The 21,818-nt window shown below is 38.5% G+C and overlaps 1 long non-coding RNA gene across 1 annotated transcript in view; it reads right to left on the minus strand.

The window, feature by feature from the left end:
- Positions 1–18,536: 18,536 nt before the first annotated feature.
- The window catches only part of LOC120309681, a 41,799-nt gene continuing 38,517 nt past the window's right edge, over positions 18,537–21,818 (minus strand). Inside the window, exon 6 of the long non-coding RNA XR_005557149.1 lies at positions 18,537–19,745. This is a non-coding gene — a long non-coding RNA (uncharacterized LOC120309681). The remainder of the gene's footprint in view (positions 19,746–21,818) is intronic.

A 21,818-nucleotide genomic window follows, 5' to 3' on the forward strand; every position in this document is an offset into this window, starting at 1 on the left:
AAGAAAAAGGTACAAGAGCATTTCTTGATTGTGGAATCAAGGCTGCGGTCTGAAGATCCCCACTTTACCTTGAAAGAGTGCTTCTGTTAAAATGTACTCACTCAATGAGGATAATAATTGCAGGGAAGAGACTTCTTTTGCATTGTGTAGAATCATCTCATAGATGAGATTTACTATATCTTTTCAATACTTATTTTCCATCATCATATAAACAGGGCTTTTTTTCTCAAAGAATTCCCAGAATGGAGTTCCGGCACCTTTTTTGGATGGAACCTTGTATGGTAGGCAAGGTGGGTTGTATGACGTGTGTGAGTTCTGGCACCTTTTTTTTTTTTTTTTAAGAAAAAAAGCACTGCATATAAAAATAAATGTATGACAATGTAATCTGTTTGTACAGATATTTTAGTAGCTGTCTTGCTGGATATGAAAAGTAGGAGGTAGGGAATTAAAGCAAAATTTGAAATATATTTATAACAACCCTAAAAATACTATGTAGCCTATTAGATAAGCACACTGAAATTTTAAGTTTTTCATAGCTGTCAAATTTATCTATTTGTTTTGTTTTTCCTTCTGGCTAGGGAAACTTGGAAATTATAATCTAATACATTTGTAAGAAACCAGACTGGAGACAGAATTATATCCCAAATATTTGTTTTAATAGTTAAAGAAATGTAGCTCTCTGTTAATTGAATAAGAGGGTAGAGCTTTATCTATTGCTACTGATAGTAGGTTCCATATATAGAATTCCTTTATATCTGCCTTTATGTCTAGATTTATCTCTATAACCAAGCATATAACTGAGAACCACTCTGGGCTCTTACATAACCAAATTATCTGAGAACTTTTTGATATGGAATATTCATCTTGATTTATCATTGTTTAAAATGTGAGGCTGTTTCTGCATTGTACTAAAAAAGGAGACAGAACCATGTTTCCAAGTGATAAACAGTGACTTAAAATAATCTTTTCATGCTTTCTGTGCTGTGACAATCTTGAAGTATGAATATGTATAAACAGAAACAAATTCTAGCCAAGAAGAGACTGCTGTGTTATCTTAAAATGTGAATAAGCAGAGGGTTCTGTATCCTTTAATCCATGCCTGTCTTGCTTTTGTTATTTTTTTAAATCTGGAAATGCACCCCTGCAAGTTTATTTTCAGATGTACATTTATCAATATCATTTTGCTGTATGTACTGGGGAAAAAATTGCATAGGGGCCCTGGCTGGAAGCCCTGTTTTAAATAGAACAATCATATTCAAATTAAGATTCCGATTTAGTGATAAGTGGCAAAATCATCAACATTAGCATAACTTATCATTTATAGAAATACGTCAGATTTTCCAGGTGCTGAGCATGACCTTGTGCACAGGTGTACCCTCTGAAAAAGGAAAGAGAGAGACAGAGAAGGGAGAGAGAGAAACAAAATTGGGAGAAGGCGCTTGCATAAGGAAGAAAGATATGGATACAGTATATACTGGAAGAAACATATGAAAGGTATTCAATAGCTAATATTAAGAAAATAATCTTAGAGGTCAAAAGTATTCTCTAACCAAGAAGCTGTGGTAGCCCTAGACTGGTGCCTTTCATGAATCATGCAGTCAGCAACCCTACTTAATGTGGCAGCCTGGGCAATAATTGCTTTGGTTGCTTGTATGGAATGACCATTCCTACCATGTAAGTGTTGAGAAAAGGTTTTAATAATCAGTAAAGATCAAAGAAAGAGTGTGCCTGCCAAAGGGAAGACACCAGCAGCCTTCTTTTTTTAGATGTGTGGTATATACAGGTAATCCCTGAGTTATGAGCATTCATTTAGCACTTGTTCGAAGTTACATGATAAGCGCTTCCTAGTGTTTACAAGCAAGTCTTGATATTATGAATGTTGCAGCACCATGGCAGTTGTTTGCCCTTATGAACGAATGCAGAGGATCTGCAACATTCACCCTATCCCCCCCTCCTTTTCCACAACTCAAGAGGCTCAAAGTTTGAGTAAGTGGAGTAGTTGTTTCCAACAGCAGATGCAACAACAGTCAAAGACAGGAACATCATTGATGGACAAGAAGCTGTGCCAAATCCTTTTTTGTTGCTCAACCCTTGGTGGGATATTTTCTGGGGCTGGTGGTAGGTCTTGGATCTGGTCTTTCATCACCTGAGGCTGCCAACTGCTCTGTATGACCCAAATATCTGTCAATTCCAGGTGCCTGAATGCTAATCTCCTCCTTAGGCTGGTGTTCATCTGAGACCTCGGATAATCCCTGATCTGCTTTTCCTGGCATTACCCATGCAGTATATTCCAAAACCAAGCCTTAGAAAAAGGCCTATCAGATCAGATCAGAAGGAATCTAATGAGCCACTGGAAAGAGCAAAGTTCAAGTACAAGTAGCACTATCACTGTTGGCTGAATTAAAAACTGACATTGGCTGGAATGAACCACTTAATCAGAAGAGCATCAGATCTTCAACTATGGACAAGTACATCATAGAAGAAATGTAGAATCCATCAATTTGAACAAAGTCAGCACTTGGGGAAAGGGAGGGAGATCTCAATTCACGCACAAGAATCAACATTACTATTCCCAAGTTTGTGCTGCAACTACCGAGGTGCACAGAAAATCAAAACAAAGACATCATTCTGATTATATTACACTGGAATGCTAAAGTTGGAAGTGAAACAGCATTAGGATATGGGAAAAATTTAACAGGTGTACACAATGAAGCAGGAGACAGGCTATTGATTGATTACTACAGTTCTGCCCAGAAAATTTAATGTGTATAGAAAATATCTTCATCAACCTAAGCAACCAGACATTATTGAATAGACTGCCCCAAATCCAAATCAGCTATAAGCTCTGCAAGTTGAGATGGAGAAGTTAATTATCAAAACCAAAGCTTGATACTGGTTGAAATTTAGATCACCAATGTCTCCTTGCAAAATGACAAATTCAAAGAAAATAAAATCAGACAAACAAAATACAACCTCAGTAGGATTCTATATGATTATGTAGCACAAATAAAGAATAGTTTAAATGGATTAAGTTTTATAAATAAAATACCTGGACTGAAATTTATATTTTAAATTTTATGTCATATAGTATGCCTTATTTTAACTGTGATGCTTCTGCACTATATACAAACAAACAGCAGAACACTGTAATATTAAAGCAGGTTAACAAATTTATCTGTTTATCAGTTTAGTAGGATCATGAAATAAATGAGAGTCATTTTTGGAAATTATTGAGAGAATATTGATGGGCCTCAGTTAGAATTATTCAAACAACAAAATCATGAAAGAAAACAAATGGTAGTTCCCAACCTTTTGACTTAAAGAGAACATTGAACGATGCCAGCAGAGATGGAAAGAGATGTTGATTATGTAGATCTAGGTGAAAATTCAATAAATTTTGCTTTCTACAAGTTGAGTGTTAATCTGGTATTCAATCAGACATGTCTATAAAACAGGCTGAAATATTAGCAAGACAAGGGGGACAAAAGAAAAGAAGACAGAGATATATATTGTTTATGTAACAACAGCAAGGCAGATCAAAGGAAAATCAGATTATTAATCATGAAAAGAAAATGACCAAAACTTGAAATAGGAGTAAAATAAAGAAACATTGTATGAAAACCTCCAATGAATAAAAAGAACCTTGAATAAAAAGATACATGTATCAATCATGAATTGGAATCAGTCTTGAATATTTATTTATTTCATTTATTAAATGTATTTGTTGTCCATCCCTCCAGTAAGGTGAGTCTGCTAATAGCTCATAAAAAGATAAATAGAAAAACAGTTAAAACGTTCAAAAATATGCAAATTAAAATTTAATTCAGTAATTTGTAAAATAGTTGGACTCTAATCAGATCAAATTACTTAATTTGATTCAGTTTTGAAGGAGAGGTAAGATTTGGGAAATCTAATCAGGTTAGAATAACCTCATTTGCCTGTCAATTTGGGATTCAGCAGACTGATGCACATTCATAATCAGAACACAGTTATCTTTCTCAAAAAACAAAATAAAAGGCAAAAAACAAATATGACTTCTTGTGACTTGGATACAGAATTCTTCTAGTATAATTCCTAACAAGTAGTCCTTACTGTACAACCATTCATTCAAAGTTACAACAGCACTGAAAAAAAGTGACTTACAACCGGTCCTTGCACATATTAGTGTCACAACTCCCCTCATGCTCACATGATCAAAGTTTGGGTGCTTTGGCCATTTGCATGTATTTATGATGGTTCCAGTATCTTGGGGCTCATCTGATCATTATTTGTGACTTTCCCAGCTGGTTTCCAACAAGCAAAATCAATTGGGGAAGTTAGTTTTGCTTAACAATCATGTGATTCATTTAACAACTGCAATGATTTGCTTAACTGTGACAAAATATATATTTACTCTTATTCATGTGCCCCAGAATGATTTATAATTTTTATGTCAGTGTAATGATGTTGAAGGCAGCCACTAACAATCAGTAAATTACAACTGCCATACCTCCTGCAAAAAATATTTTATATATAATATTTATATATAAATATAAATAAATAAATAAATAAATATGTATGTGCGCGCATATAGTGTGCACATTTATTTTATTTGTTTATTTATTTATATTTGGTTTTAAAAAATTTATTAAATTACCATAGCAAAATATTAGTTTATTAAGCAACAATTTATTAAGATAAACATACAGTGCACATAAACAATACAATTTACCCAACTTTGAATTTTAAATGTATTACATAGCTGGTAATTAAATAGTTACTAAATGGCCAGGTTCCTATTTCAGCCAAATATTAAGCAAAATCCAGATGGAATATTTGAAAAACAAAAAGCTACCTAATGCTAATAAACAGATGTTTCACAGAATCTAGTAATGAGTAGATTGGGGCAACTCTCCAAATATCACTAGAAAGCACTGACCTAAATCAAAGATAAGTTACCAGAAATTTTATGTTAATTTAATTTATCTGTAGCCCTTAGACCTAATTTCAACATTCCCCAAATAAGAACACAGAACTCAAGAGACAGCTCTTGAGTTGCTCCTTGGGTTGCCACTTCCCTGCATCCTGCTACTTGGAGAAACTAAAAAAGGAGTTGGACACAAGAATAAATTTTCCTTCCTTCCATTCTTCCTTCCTTCCTTCCTCCTTCTTTCCTTCCTTCCTTCCTTCCTTCCTTCCTTCCTTCCTTCCTTCCTTCCTTCCTTCCTTCCTTCCTTCCTTCCTCCCTCCCTCCCTTCCCAACAATGAACAGTCCACTAGTGCTTCAGCTTCACTCAACATGTGAGTTTACTCCTGAGAAATATGAGGCAAATGGGCAGAAAAACTGGTGGTCAATTCAGACAAAACCAGACCAGCCTAGTATCTAATTGAAACAGACCTTGTCCATCTCACCTGCTACTTAGATGGAACCCACAGAAGCCAGGGGCTTAAGCTAAATTAACAAACCATTGCCATACTGCTGTCAAGAAAACTCTATAACCCTGTAGGCACCAAGCTTGACTTGAGGGAATTTTTGCCTTTTATGCTCTGGCATATGTGGGAAAAGAAAAAAGTCGAAGAGAAAGGGCACAGCATAATCTCCTCCTTTGGAGATTTAGCTCAATAACCGAAGAAAAAGGATAGGGTAGGACAGTGGTGGTGAACCTATGGCACGTGTGCCAAAGGCTGCGCTTGGAGCCATCTCTGTGGGCACACGTGCTGTTGCCCCAGCCTTGCCTCCCCCCATGACCCCCTCCTCACCAGCAGCACCCCTGGAGGAGAGTCGGCCCTGAGTGTGGCCCACACGGAGCAGTGCAGCCAAGGACATGGCAGTCAGACAGTGTAGACAAGACTCTGCCCTCATGCCCCATCACGCACAGTTGATGCTGCAGGGCATGGGCAGAGGGCATGGCCGCCATGGTGCTGCTGGGCTGCCTGGGCAATCTGCCATGGGCCCTGAAGGCGGTGAGTGGCCCTGCAAGCAAGTGGGGTGGGGGACGTGGTGGGGGCAGAGCAGGGGCGGGGCAGGGGGTGGAGCAGGGGCAGGGGCAGTTTTTTGGCACTCGGTCTCTAAAAGGTTCACCATCACTGGGGTAGGATAAGGTAGATTAGGGTAGGGTAGGGTAAGGTAGGGTAGGGTAGAGTAGAGTAGAATAGAATAGAATAGAATAGAATAGAATAGAATAGAATTCTTTATTGGTCAAGTGTGATTGGACAGACAAGAAATTTGTCTCTGATGCATAAGCTCTCGGTGTACATACAAATAAATATACAGTGTACATACAAACAGAATGGTCTTCCATTACACTGTGTAGCATAGGGTAACATTTTTTCCCTCAGTAATCATATTCTAAGATTGCTAAGGGTTCAGTCTGATAAAACCAGAAAGTTAAGGTTAAGTTAAGTTATCGTTACCAATATTAAGCCAGTCTGAAAAGATTCCTTTTTTTCCACTATTTCCATTTTTCTCCACTATTTCTATTTGCAGATTTGCTTTATTTTTATTCCCACATTTTCTCTACTTTTGTAATTTGAGACTGCAGTTTCAGATTTTCAAAAATGCCTTTTCCCCCACTGGCTTCCTCAAAAGAGTTCCACTCACTGCTCTTTTACAGAGTTTATCAGCAAGGACACTGTCATTTTATAATGGGTTCCTGTTGCTACTCAAATGAAAATGTCATGGCAGCGTGTGAGACTTAGATTGAATTGATCTTTGCAGCTTCTGTCATGGTGACATTATGTGAGTCATTTGATCTAACCGTTGACTGTGCTCCAAGTAGATGGACGGGAGATAGGCTGCATTACGACTTGGCCTTAAAGCAGTTAGCTAATCAGAATTGGTCATATAGTAATTGCATGGACTCATACAGACCTATAATTACTCTATATGGCAAAACCTTTTCCAATCTTATTTCTAACACTTTTGCTATATCTCTGCAATTATACTTATCTGCTCCAGGAGGCACAATTATATAGTTATTTGTGTGCTGTAAAAACTTTAAAGTGAAATGTAAAGTTGAATCCAATATTTTTGGCCCAACCACATGTAATATTTCTGTGGGCTCTAGATGATACTGATAATTATAATTAGCAGTTTGAAGAGAGCACAGAAGATTGCCAAAAAGTTCACAGTTTGCAGATAGAAGTTTTGAAATAACATGGAAACAGTGCAGGGTACATGGAATTCTAATCTGGGAATATGGATATCAAAATGGCTCAAGGTCTGAGGGGTTCTGGAGCAGAGTATTTTCTAATAGATATGTAATCCCACTTTACCTAGCATGATTATGACCCACCCATATCTGGAGTGTCGTATCAGTGTCAAAAGTAATATTTCTGTCTTGTGCCAGGTTTTCTGCACAGGTTTTTGTGTGTCCATTGTGTGTGTGCATGTCAGACAAGGCTAACATTAACAATGACCCACCAGAGTGCAGCCTACTAATTTCAGGAATTGATCCTGGTCCAGTCCTTTTGGTCCAGAGTTGGGCAACTTTTCTGATTGAAAGTTATGTCTAGCTTCCAGTCAGAAAACACATATACTCAGATCTTTCTCTCATAATGATGTTCAGAGGATCTGAAGAAGGGGAAGTTTAACTGCTGCTTCCTCTCATTAGGAAAGTAGCAGCCAGGAAAAGCAATCCTTTACCGCCTCTTTTTTTTTACTGACTGCGTTACAGATCAATGGTTTCTTGCTGTTATTTGTAATATGACACCAGTGATATGAAACAAGTTTGCTCAAATGGAAGGCAAAGCTAGAAAGCTTTCCTATCTAACCGTCTTGCTAAAATTGGGAATAGCTAGAAGGAAGACTATGGCACATGTTACTCATGGCCTATTATGCACAGCCACACCGGAGGCTGCTCAAATTGAGCTATATATTGCCTGACCCTGTTCTAAAATAACATCTGAAGTAGAACCTTTACTGATGAAATGGTAGCTTCTTTTTGTATTATCAAGAGAACAAGAAGGTTTATTGTCTTGTCACTACACACTGATATTTCTGTAAAATCATCCTTAGCTCCATCAAATGTTATATAGGCAAGGCTTAACTAATCATTCAAGACAACTCAGTGAAAGAAACCTCTGTGTTCTTGATGGCAGTTTTTGTTCTCCAAAATATTTCTGGAGGATGAATACAGCTACCTCTTCACATGTTTTCTGAGAGGAGCCTCTAGTGCAGTGGTTCTCAACCTTTTTAATGCTGCGACCCCAACGGTCATAAGTCAAGGACTATTCAACCGGTTGTAAGTCGAGGACCTTCCCTGCCCGGGAGCGCCGCACATGCGTGGTGCCGCCCCCTGCGCCGGCTGAGGCATAGCTGGCAAGCGGCAGAGACGGTGCAGGCCAGCCACCGGCTGGGCCACCAGCTGGCCCAGCCCAAAGGACGTAAGGCACCCGCCGGGCCCCACGCACGCCAGCAACCCTCCCTGCGCCCGCTGGCCTCCCACCTCCCACCCCTGGCCCTCTTCTACTTACATTTTTAGTAGTTGCTCAGCAGGGAGGGGTGGAAACTTCCAGACAGCTCACCTTTGCTGCAGACAACTTGCAGCGCCGTTTGCAGAATGGGACTTTTGGTGGGCTCAGCAGGGCAGAGACAGCCTGGACAATTCCTATTGGCTTTTGAAATCCAATAGAATTAGACTCTATTCAAGAGAGTCTATTTTATTGGCTTTCAAAAGCCAATAGAATAAAAGGGAGTAGCACAGCTAAGGAAAAGGGGGAAAAATGGCTGACTGCATTGTTTGGCGACCCCCGTGAAATGGTCGTTTGACCCCAAATGGGGTCCCGGCCCACAGGTTGAGAACCACTGCTCTAGTGCATTGATACTTTGATTCATGTTAGAGATTGTGCAGATAAGGATTAGAAAAGGTTCCTATTCTATTTCATGGCAATTTATAATTAATTGTGATTCTAGTATCACAAGGTGCCAGATTTGGTTAAGATCTGAAAGTATTTGCTATATAAATGAATACTACCGGTATAACTGATAAACTGTATCTTAAGCAAGCTTTGTTATTATTAAAGAATGGCATTGTTGGGCTTTCTAGGGCTGGTTTAAGACATGTTTCTACTTACAACAAATTAATTTTGCCCAAATCCAAACTCTGTACTAGTCAAATTACTATACACCTGAGCATAAGGTAAAACTGTGCTTTTCCCCACTTCTGCCAATAAAAATTACACAACAGATTGCTGTCCTTTCAGAATATCTAGAATTTCTTGCCTGTGGCAGCTACTTCAAATAATTTTGTAGTAGGACTAAACTTTATTCTATCATATATTTCTACTAGGTAGAGAAGATCAGTAACTGAAGTTTCTGTAAATTGTTTTGGATGATTTCTTTCTTGCATATAGGTAGTCCTCAGTTTATGACTGCTTGCTTAAAGATGATTTACATTAACAATGGCTTGAAAAAGGTGCTTTACGGCCCATAAAGCACTTCCAGCCATCACAAAAGTCACACATAATCATGTGATTCAATAATGAAACCTATTCACACTTGTAACCAATTGCCAAGGGCCCTGCAATCTTGTGATCTCCTTTTGCAATCTTCTCTGCTGGCTTTTCCAGAAAGTCAGTGGGGAAGCTGGCAGGGAAAGTTGCAAGCTGTTGCCATCTGCTGGGAGGACCCCATCTTGATTCTGGGGGCTGCTGAAAGAGCTGCTTGCCAAAGACAATTCCAGTAGAAACAGCGATCCGAGCAGGCATGGATCTAAAAACTTTTGGCAAGCAACTTCAACAAACAGCCCCCAGAACCAAGAAGGAGCTGAAATCAAAGTAGGATTTTAAGCCCCTGAATGGAAAGGCAGCACGGTAAGATAAGGAGCACAGGGTGCCACAGGATGGGGGATGCTCAAGAGGCCCAGTACACATTATGCGTAAATATTTCTCTGCTCAGGGGCTGAAAATCCTGCTTATATTTTGGCAGGAAGAATTTTCAGCTTGCACATGTCTTCCCCTTTCCCTCCCCCCTCCCAGGCATCTTGCAGTCCTTACCTGGGACTCTGTCTGCTTAATGGATCACTAGATTGCTTAATAATTGTAATTGGGAGTGCTAGGATTGTGCTTGTTGAAAGAAGCAGTCATGTGATGTCATGCCTCACAACTGCTTCTCTCAGTGACTCAGAGTTCTTTTCCAATTGTGATTATAAGTCGAGGATTACCTGTACTGCAATTACAATAGTATGATGATTCTACTTAAAGTAGAAACAAATTACTTTATTTGTTTCTCACTAAATATAGAATGTTCAATTTTTTCACATTTCATTTAAATCAAGCTAATTAGCATTCTCAGTCTTTATATGGATACTAAAATGCAGTTAGCACTCATTGTTTGCATTTTTCTGAATTTTATGTTTTTTTCTGAATGTTAGGAGAAATTGTGAATAAGGTACTTAAGAAATGTGTCTGCAAAAATATGTATAATAGGCAAAACTGTACAGAAAATGTAAAGAATGCTCATACTTATAGATATAAATTGATCTTTCTATTGTATTACAACAGATGTGAGATGGGATAGGATAGGACAAACTATCTTTAAAAAATGCAAAGATAGAGGAAAAATACAAAATTCTCCATCTCTACCTTCACTTAAAGCTAAGTATTGTCACTGAAGTAAGAGATCATAAGTAAAACTTCTTATTGCTATCAAAACACTTTCTAATAATAAAAATATAAATAGAACTGATATGCCTTTCATTCAGCTGAATTCTGAACTCAAGTATGAATCTGACTGCCTTGAATAGATTCTATGATTTCATGAGGAGTTAGGATAATGCTCTAGCAGACATTCTCTCCAGATTTTAGCAGTTATTAGGCAGAGCAAATTGAAGAAATTTCGGACTCCATTGCAACAAGGGTTCAGCGGCCCAATCTCTGTAAGAGCAGCCAAACATTAAAATGCAGATCTACTTCTCAAAAAGAGGTATTAAAACTAAATTCAAAATGGAATCTCCACAGAATCTGAACGAAAAAGGCTGGCTTAGGGCTCAGCCTGCAGGGCTAGTCTCCTCTTCTGCTTTCAAAAATATAAATAAATGCTGGTTTTATGTTTTACAGAATCTAATTCTTCTTCTTTAGAGAGAGAAGAACTTCTTTGGACGCATACAGAGAGAAACTGCTTTTACTTTTGAAATGCTGTTTTCCTTGCTTTCTGTCCCACAAATATTGCTATCAGTTTATTAGTGTTCAGCTGCAATTCTTGCCAGACCAATCAGTCATTCCTGGCTCACCATAGACTTCAAGCAGCTTTTTATTAGTTTCCATTTTAGAAACATCTGAAATATTGTATAAATGTTACTGGGACAGTAGGAAAACTCTGAGTGAACTGGGTAGATTTGGAAATGTCAAACTGTGATGGTCAAATGCTGAATATATATTGGAGTATTTTATTCAAAATATGTTTGAATACCAACAGATAGCCATACAGCATGGGCATCTACACATGATGTATGTGCCCATTTATCTGCTAAAAAAAATCAACACAGCTCTGGCTCCCTCTCCCTCTCGAGAGTTAGTAAGTAACAAAGGGAACAAGGTTGTTTCTGAGCTCTCTAGCAGAATCTCCTGTTTTACACTGGGCAGTTGTGAATGCAGGGGGTATAGAGTGGCAGCATAGCATCTTTCAGAGGGTCTCCTTGCAGGCCGCCAATAAGTCCTATTGGATGGATGGGAAAGACCTAGCTTGGGCAGCCAAATTGCAGCAGGACAGTTGGGAAGTGGCTGAACACTGGCTGGATTAATAGCAGCCATAGGTTTCTGGGGTCCAGTGTACTCTGGGCAAGCCATCAGGCAAAGGCAACAGTGTGCTTCTCCTGTGTCCTTCAGCAACAGGTACCAGAGCAAAATGCTTTTCTCTTGATCATCTCAGATTCCACAGCAATTTTAATAATTTGCAAGGACTTGCCCTGCTTTTCCTGGTCTCATTCATTCAGGCAGGAACAGATACATTTCCTAGGTTGGCAGGAGCAGAGTAATTGTAAGAGATTGAGAAGCAGCAGCAAATGGGACTGCTGTGGTAGACAGAGTTAATGAAAGAAAGAATGTATTAGAAGAGACCTTCCTTAGGGGACCCCACATGCAATTCCCTTTAACTCACCCAACCATTTAGAATAGGAAGAAGAAAAAAAGGAAGATAGGTGGATTTTGCTGAGCTGCATGTTTAATTTCTAATAATAGGAAATGGTTCGTTTGAGACTCTCTAGTCACTGGGCTTTAAAAAGGGGATCCTACAAAACAGATTGTTATCAAATGTAATCTAATACTCTGAAAAAGAAAAACATAGGTATTTAAAAATCTCAAGCTTTAATACTCCTATACTTATCATTTTGCAATATTTCAACTTGCTTATCAAAGAGTTCTATGATGTCTCTTCCTTTTTAAAAAAATAAATAAAAACAACTATAGAATGATAGTTTTTAACCATCTCCTTTGGTTTCCCATGAGAAAGGAGTTAACCTTTGAATTTCCAAATCCCACGCTTCACTCTGGTCCCAGGTCAAATTGGACATCCTATAGTTCAGCTTGAGTTGAAGTAGATATTTTCCAATTCACTGAACTGAGCCCGAAGTGAATGTTATGCTTAATATAAATCTAAAGTACATTGGGATAAGTTTCTACCCATTTGTTTTTGGTAGAGTTCCTGTAAACGTTTTATAGTAGTACAAAAGAGAAAGTTTAAGGACACCTCAGTGTTTGTTGTTGCAATTTTTGTAATTACCAGTAATTTCTCTTCCCTTTAAAGTTACTATTTGCATTTTTGAAAACCTACATACTAATGCAGAAATGCATTGATGTCAATTCTAGTTGTTCATCATTTCTTAATAGTATGTTTTAGAATCCTGCAGGTTAACAAATGTGATAATTATTTAGCCTATTGGAAAGGTTTTCTCCAACACATCATAACTAGGATGAATAACTGCATACAAATTACCTTTGCATTGCAATCGATTTATATATTTCCAAGTGTAATTAAATGAATTCAAATTGTCATTTGCATTGCCAATGAATCACTCAGATTCATTTTTAGCATGTGTTATTGTGTGCAGCCTCAATGCATTTTTAAACTTAATTTTGTAACCTGAGCTCATTTAAAAAATATCTGAATTCCCACATGGCATTTGAGATATCATTTTCCAGACACTAAGCCATAAAGACATAGGAATGTGTATTTCCCCAAAGACAATGAACATAAGTATGTACAAGTTAAATATGTTCAAAAATCAGAATAATGCAGAGTATATTTTTTATAATTTGTAGCTCCATTCATCCAGTATCTTGGGTAACTAAGCTGGCTCTCAATATTTATTCCTCAGGAAAATTTTAAAATATGTTTTTGAAGTTTAGGCATTTTAATACTCTGTGTGTGTACTTAAGAATGTTGGTAGCTGCCTCATTCCAGGTCAGGCTGTCTGTCCATGTACTTCAATCTAGTTTACCCTGATTGGCAACAGCTTTCCAGAGGGCATTTACAGCAAATGCAACCGGTGTCAGAATCCAGTTATATTTCCTTTCTATCTATCATATCTGATATAAAACCAATTCTTACCCTTTCCTGGATCCTGCCATATTCCTAAGAGGGAGGGGGGAATATGCATGTGGGTTTTATTACTTTCACTTCCTCTATTCCAGTGGTTCTCAATTTTTTTAGACCGGCAACCCCGGTCATAAGCAGGCGGCGCGCATGCATGCCGCCGCCCCCTGCGCGGCACGCATATGCGCCGCCGCCCCCTGCGTGGCACGCATATGCGCCGCCGCCCCCTGCGTGGCACGCATGCGCGCCGCCGCCCCTGCGCGGCATGCATGCGCACCGCCGCCCCCCACACTGCCCCTGCACGGCGCGCATGCATGGCACCGCCCCCTGCGCTGGCTGAGAAAAAAAATGGCAGATCGCGTTGTTTGACGACCCCCGTGAAATGGTCGTTCGACCCCAAATGGGGTCGCGACCCACAGGTTGAGAACCGCTACTCTATTCACTACAAAATAACCTTTTGTTTATTCGTTTCGGGTCTGCTAACCCTCACAATGTAACCATTTGCCTTTCATCCTATGCCCCTCTGAACTTCTCCTCCTTACCGGCCAGCTAGGAAAAGGGGTGTGTGTGTGAAAATATGCAGCCTCCAGAATCTAGTTTATTTATCCGTCATCAAAATAAGGTGTGAGGAGCTGTTGAATGATTGTGCCAACAGAGCCGGATTGATGTTATCTTTCCTGGATTTAACACCTAGAAATCTGCCAGTCTGAATCACCTGGAAGAACTGCGGGTGGGGATTGCTAAGGGACACTTTAAAACATCGATTTGTAAGGAAATCCCTCAGATCCTGTCTATCATGCCTGCTATCAATATCTCTTAATAAAAGTTCCTCTTGGAAGAGACCATTTCCAAGAGTTCTGCTTTCTTAAGATGTGGATTGAAGTGGTTCCTTAAAACCTGATTGCTTGCCTGCAGATGCTAGGATTGCAATTTGGAACCATTTATGAACTACGGTTGTGCTTTATTTTTGACAGTGCTTCAATTTTGGGAAGAATCTTTAGAACCTTCTGTCTGTTTGTCTGTCTGTCTGTCTGTCTGTCTGTCTGTCTGTCTCTATCTATCTATCTATCTATCTATCTATCTATCTATCTATCTATCATTTATCTATCTCATTTGGTATATATTCTCACCTTATTTTCTATCTGTCAGCAAATAATAGCATCTAGCTACCTTAAATTGGACTGGGCTAATCTAGGTTGAGAAGATGATATGGCTGAGAAGAGGATTTCATTAGTACTCACTCTGGGAAATACATGATTGTATGATAGGCTGAAAAGTTGGGAGAAACCCTATCCTGCTTTCTGGAAAGTAGTGCCATTTCTTTCCATTTCAGTTAGGTGACCATTTTCTCTTACAGCCACACTAAACTGGGTACTGCATAAATATACATTTTAAAGTGAATTCCATTTTTCTGTGAGATTGAGCTTTAAATTGGAGTGGCAAATGTTTCTTTAGTGATCAACATTTCATCAAATACTTGGTTACATTTGGCATCTCATAAAAATGATGAACAAAACTACAGAGTGCAAAATCATCTTCCAATTCATATAATCTACATGTATTTATGAAAACTTAATAAATAAATTAAAAACTCAATGGAAACAAAATAATTTCACCATAGTAGGAGAACACTATGGTATTACAAGTAACCTATCCAGTTGATTGCCAAATTCAAGGTTGTAACTCTTCCAGTTTTTCTTTTTTTAAGAAGCATAGACTTTAAATAATTTAAAGGCAATTTTTCATTCCAGCCTATAGTGTTTGCTTTACATTCAGTAACTTTATATTCCTTAATAAATCATGCAAAATGTAATCCAAAGTATCAATGAATTTTACTTTGACAATTTATATTAATTCAGAAAATTAATCCAGTTTGACTGGGGCATCACTGTGTTGATTTGATGCTAATAACTGAATTGATTATAAATATTCATATTATCCAATTCTGAAGCATTTTAATTAAAGTAGAATGAGTTTTTATTGATTCTGTTCAGAAAGTTGATTTTATGATTACACTGAACTGCCTTGAGATCAAATCTCCAAGATGAGTATTCATACAGTCCTACTAATTTAATTGTAGTAGTAGAATCAGGAATAAAATTACTAACATAAGAAAGAGAAACGCATATAGAGAGAAGTTTAAAACTAAGATCTCATAACAAGGATCTTAAAGCACCTGCATATCTCTTTTTAGGCTCAAATAAAAGTCTGAAATGTTCAGCTACTTTAATAAATAATTATCATACTTTCACTGTAGAAGAGGTCAAAAAACAAGTATCAGGCTCTTTATTGTGGAAGGGGAAAATAACAACATCTTGAAAGTCTTCTCCATTTTATACCAAACAAAATCTAGGCAGAGTTATTTTGAATTTCTTTCTTACATTATTCTCTTTCTCAGGACTGAATAATATTTTCTGAAAGTCCATGCTTAACAGTCCACTCATTTCTTCCTCATTCCCAAGGCCAGGTCTACATTTCTTAACAATAGCAGAGAGATGCTGCATTTGAAGCACTTATTCCATGCATCATAGTGCATTCAGCCCCAGTGGCAAGGAAATGCTATCCTGGATTAAATCAAGAATGAGAAAGATAAGAAATGGGAAATTATATGCCCTCCCTTTCCTTTAGGTTCTCTTCTATCATGTTGTAACTGCTAAAAAGATTTTGAATAGTATAGGGTCCCCTCCCCCCGTTATTTTCTGGAATGGTCACATGACCAGAGGCACTACAAAAAAAATCACATTTCTTTTTTCAAGAATTGCTAGGAAGCATATATCAATATTGCAAAGAGTTTGGCACTGTGGTAGCATGCCAAGCTTTGGGTATTTTTTAAAATAGAAGTGACTTCTTATAAATTTTAGAAAGTAGATAACAAGCTACTATGGTGGGAGAAAAAATCCAAGTTGGACTGATTCAACTAATTTTATTCCCCACACAATTTGGGGAGGAATAATTTTAATCCTATCTGCAGGTTTTCTGACTTCTAATGCCTCTCTCAGATAGAGAAGTTGAAAAAATTCTAACTATAAGGCCACTGTAGTAATTACAATACATTACCCTCAATGAAGACATTTTCATCCTACATGGACTGAATAATTGGTGTTCCAGATGTTTTTGGATTTCATCCAAAGTCCCTACTACTACACCAATAGTAACAGACACCTTCAATGCAATTCCAAAATATCTGGAACACTACATGGACATTATTGTCATTGACCAAATCACTATTAGTCAATTACAAAAGGCAGTTTTCCTTGGTACAGGACGATATCCTGCGACAATAACTTTAATAACATAAAACAGGGATGTCAAACTCAATTTCATTGAGGGCCCACCAGCATTGCAGTTGCCCTTGGGAAGGCTGGATGGGTGTGGCCGGGGTGGGTGCGGCCTACTGGGTGGGCGTGGCCAGCTCTACATCGTTCGCATCAAGGGCACCTGTGCAGCCCTGGGCAGGAGTGGGGCAGATCTGAGGGTCTCTGGCAGAAGGGGGTGGGACCAGGGCAAGTGCCAAGGCATGGTCCACTGGAGGAACCTCACTGTTCCTCTCAGGCCATGCAGGGGGGAGGCTGGATGATGGTGAAGGCTTCCTGGAGCTCTGGGCAGCAGAGGTCAAATGCCCAGCCTGGCCCTCGAACACCCGTGGCACCAAGCCCAGCCCCACTTCCCCAAGGGGGTGCCCAGCTGCACTTACCTCCTCCTCAAGGCTGCTGCTGCTGTGCTTGCTCTCCTTAGCCAGGTTGTTCATGATGGGTACCAGGGCAAAGTCAGAGGGAGACTGAATGCGTTTCAGCATAGATGGCCACCACAAAATTGTATATTGGCTCCCGGCTGGCCTGGGCCAGGTCCAAGGCAGTGGGGGCCATTCCCTCACTGTTTCCAGGATGGTTTCGTGGGCCACATGAAACCACTTCACGGGCCGCATCCGGCCCCTGGGCTTTGCGTTTGACATGTCTGCCATAAAACAACAATACCTGCTTATCCCAGATCTTTGGGAAAGACTGGCTAGTTGAATTAAAATGCCAACCATATTTGTCCTTGTAATGTTCCATACAGAAGGTACGGATTAGATCTTTTAGATCACAAGATCCCAAAACATATGACAATATATCATGCATTGCACCCCAAAAGTAATACAGATCATTTTTATTTACCAAGTAACGATGGTGGTCAAGATTTTCTGCAAATTAAAAGGCACTGCAATATGAATTAGAGGTCTAAATGATTACATAAAAGCAAGCAAAGAGAAGATGTGAATAAGTGTAAAGTGCAAAACTGAATAGTTACAACAGTGAATGAAAAATTGGAAAAATAAATATCTGCATGGTCAATACAAGAAAGATGGAAGACAAGATGAATACAGAGAGAGAGAGAGAGAGAGAGAAAGTGGTGTAGTAGTTAAGATGTTGGATTAGGAATGGGGAAAGCAGGGAAGCTATCTGAATGGGGATAATCACACTCTCTCAGCTGTAGTTCAGGGTTGTTTTTGTTGTTGTTTTTGCCCAATCTATCCATCATCCTGTGTTGATCCAGTGTGGCATGCTATGCTCTGAAATCTTCAGTGTTGAGGCATTCATTTGGCATTGGATTGATTCAGGCTGATGGAGCAACAACAACAACAGGTAGTTTCAATACTTTGAATGTGGCCAAAGTTAGTAATCTGTTCTTCAACAGGGCAGAGACTTGGTTTATAAAAACAAAGCTTTGACAACTACTTAGAATGCAATGCAAGTAGTTACAGTATCGTTCCATTTGCAGTTAACCTATAAATATAAATGCCAACAGAAAAACAATAAAATGTTGTGTCAGAAAGCATATAAACTGTTATTCCTTTGTTTTGTGAAACACTTTTCATGTTGGAAGAAGAATTCAAATAAAAAATATATAGAGGAGGTGGATGACTTGTTTGCATGAAAACAGAAAGCTAAGCAGGGAGTCTGTGAGTCTGTGTGGGAGAACAGCAGATTTATTTGTTTACATCTCAGTTAGCCCTTACTATTTATCTTTTCTCATACAGCACATATCACATGAATTTGCCATTCATTATTCAACTGGTGGTCCTCTCCCACCAGTTCTATTGCCAAGTGAGCTTGTTACGTGGAACACGTTTGCTGAAAAATGAAATAGTCCAGAAATATTTGCTTGCTTATTATTTGCTGTAAAGTTTTTCTTTTTCTAAAAGTTGCAATTTATGTCCTTCAGGTTCAGAAACAAAGTATTCCTGATACTTTTCACAATACATTGTCTTCACATGCCTTGCATGCGTTGATAGATTAACTGTCATAATGGTAATATAATAAATAAAGTTACAACTTGTTCCAAAAAATAGATACACTGAGATGTCGCTTTTGGCTGAAATGAAACATTACTGAAGCTGAAATATGGCACATTTGGAATATGCAACGAACATGAAATACCAGGGAATTATACTACTTCAGCAATTCACCACATGTCATGATAGTCAGGATGGAAAAGACTATGAAGTTATGATTCTATTCCCCTATTATTTATTTATTTAGTTATCAAAATATACACTTTTTCCTGTCTTGGATTCAATTTAATGGCAGAAGTTGCTGATCATTGGACTAATATTGGATATTTGTTCATGATTCAGCTTCTGTACAATCCAGTTATATACTACTAGTTATTTATAAAAATAATAAAGGCAGGATAAAAATAAATAAAATAAAATTCATTGTCATAATCTTTAACTGAGTGAACTTCATAAAGCTAAAGGAACTGAATATGTGTCCAGCTGTGTAAATCATTGCATGAAATTCAGAGGTTCACCTTGTAAATCATCAACATCTTGGAACATTTTTGTTGCAATGTTATGGTTACCAAGTGCAAACCTCCAGCAAAATATTTTAAGAGTCTAGAAAATCAAAGCAAATTTATTTTTGGAGCCTGGAACATTCGCATCCTGCTGAAAGGAGAAAAGATGGCAAGGTCTGAAAGACTAACAGAACTCACAGCAGCCAATCATTGCATTGACATTCAATGAGATCAGGCTTGCAGATGAGGGTTTATCATAGGAAGCAAGTGCGTAGATGTATGTTCTTTTGGAAAGGGAAATAGAGACTGAGAACAAGACCTATGAAGAAGATTTTGCAATCAAAACTCCTCTTCTGAAGAACATCTGTACTCTGCTTACTGGACTAAATGAATGTAAGTTCCACTTTCCTTTCAACAAATCCTGGTATGTCATTATTGTCAGCATCTACTGCTTGGTAAGCTAGAAAAAGATAGAATAGACAACATTAACCACCAAATGGATTTGTAGCTGGCTGACAAACTGTACAAACTGGTTCATAAAGGGCATGCCTGACAACTTTCTCAATGCCCTCATCATAGCTCTTTATAAAAACAAGGGAAAAATTATAAATCAGACTGTGGAAACTACAGTATTTCACTACTGTCTATCACAGGCAAGGTTTTTTTCCCACTTTCTCCTCATAGGACTTGTCACCCCTGGAAAGGAACCTCCTAGAGGTACAGTGTTGCATTTGACCAGACATGATATTTGCCATCAAGCACGTTCAGGAGAAGTGCATCAAGCAGAACAATGTACTTTACTCCGACAAAGTCATTTAACACTGTAAACAGGAAGGTTCTCTGAATTACCCAGAAACATTGTGGATACTCAAAAAAATTAATTAAAGTTATTCAGCTGCTCAATGACAGAATGACAAAATAAGTCCTTTACACTGGTGATACATCAGCTGCATTTGCCATTTCCAGGACTGTGTATTATCGCCAATCCTCTTCTTCACTTGCATATTGACATATTGAAGGCCTGAAGGAAGGAGTGTACAATGGGTACTGATTGGACATCTCTCTCTTTGAACTTAGCTGCTTTAATAGACAAAGTGTTTCCATGCAATCATTTAAGAAACCCTCTTTGCTGATGACTGTACACTTCTGGCACACAAAGACAATAATCTACAACTGAAGCTGAACACATTCTCAGATGTTGCTATACTCTTAGTCTATCAGCCTGAACAAGACTGAAGTAATTTACCAACAGTATAGGAACAAAAATCATTGCTGATAACATCCAGATGACAAATGTGAATAGCTTCAAATACTTGGGAAGCACCTTTGGATAAAGAAATTGACTCCAGGATCAGCAAGATAACCCAGCCTCTAGAGTGGGTGCATGCTGGGGTGCTCTGTCAACCTTTTCTTTGCATCTCTACAAAGTAGAGGTCTCCAGAGCTGTGGTTCTCTCTTTTCTTTTATATGGATATGAGTCTTAGATTCTGTACTGATGACACCTCAACAGGAGAATTTCACATGCACACCCTCTGCTTCATCCTGGGCATTCATTGGCAAGGTCATGTATCCAACCTGGAGGATTACGCAGAGTCTGCCAGCATTATCAGAGCTCAGAGGCTATGGATGGGAAACATCATTAGAATGGTCAAAGATCATATGCCTTGCCAGTTGCTCTGCTGTGAACTGGAAACCGGAAAGAGATCTTGAGGTCATCCACACAAGTGCTACACAGATGCTGTGAAGGAAACCATACACTACTTTGACCTCCAGCCAAAGAAGCTGCAGCCCATTGGCAAGCCATGTGCTATGAAGCCTACACCAGCTTTGAAAACTGGTGCCACCAAAAATAGATGGAAAACCATGAGCAGAGCACAGAATGACATCCACAGTTATTGTAACAATAGATTTCCTGTGCCCCCATTGTGCTAGACTTTGGGGTTCCAGACTGCGACTGCAGAGTCACTTCCAGGTTCAAAGATGAACCATATGACAGCATATCTTCTTCGAATCCAGAAGATTTATCTACTTGTGGACTTCAACTCCCAGAATATGGTTACCATCTATATACTTCCAGCAAAATATGTTAAGATATAAGTCCATATTTCTAAGGAGAACAAAATGGATAATTTCTTTTTGCCTATAAACCAAGAAGCTTTTACATTTGCAGAAAATTATTTTGAAATAAATAGTAGCAACCTTATCACCTTTGTATTCTTGTCAGTAGTTTCCATATAAAGGTTCATCCATTTAAGACATAAGTTGTGAAAAAGCCAACACACCTCTCTGCAAATGTTTGTACACTTGAATGGCTATTATAATTAGATTTATTACACATTTTCAGAGAGAGTGAAGGCAGCAATTGTATTTCTGAATAATAGTAATGGTTTACTTTTTCTAATCATCAGCCTCCTCTTTAATTTAGTCAACAGTTACTGATAAAAATACTATTTGATTATTCTAAAGGACTTTATAGACTTCTAAAGGGATCTAGATGTGAAATATATTAGGGTAACTCATGGAATTCACATTA

Source organism: Crotalus tigris, unplaced genomic scaffold, assembly GCF_016545835.1.
Source record: "Crotalus tigris isolate CLP2741 ecotype Arizona unplaced genomic scaffold, ASM1654583v1 scf7180000018053.2689490, whole genome shotgun sequence".
In the NCBI taxonomy this organism is placed as follows: domain Eukaryota; kingdom Metazoa; phylum Chordata; class Lepidosauria; order Squamata; family Viperidae; genus Crotalus; species Crotalus tigris.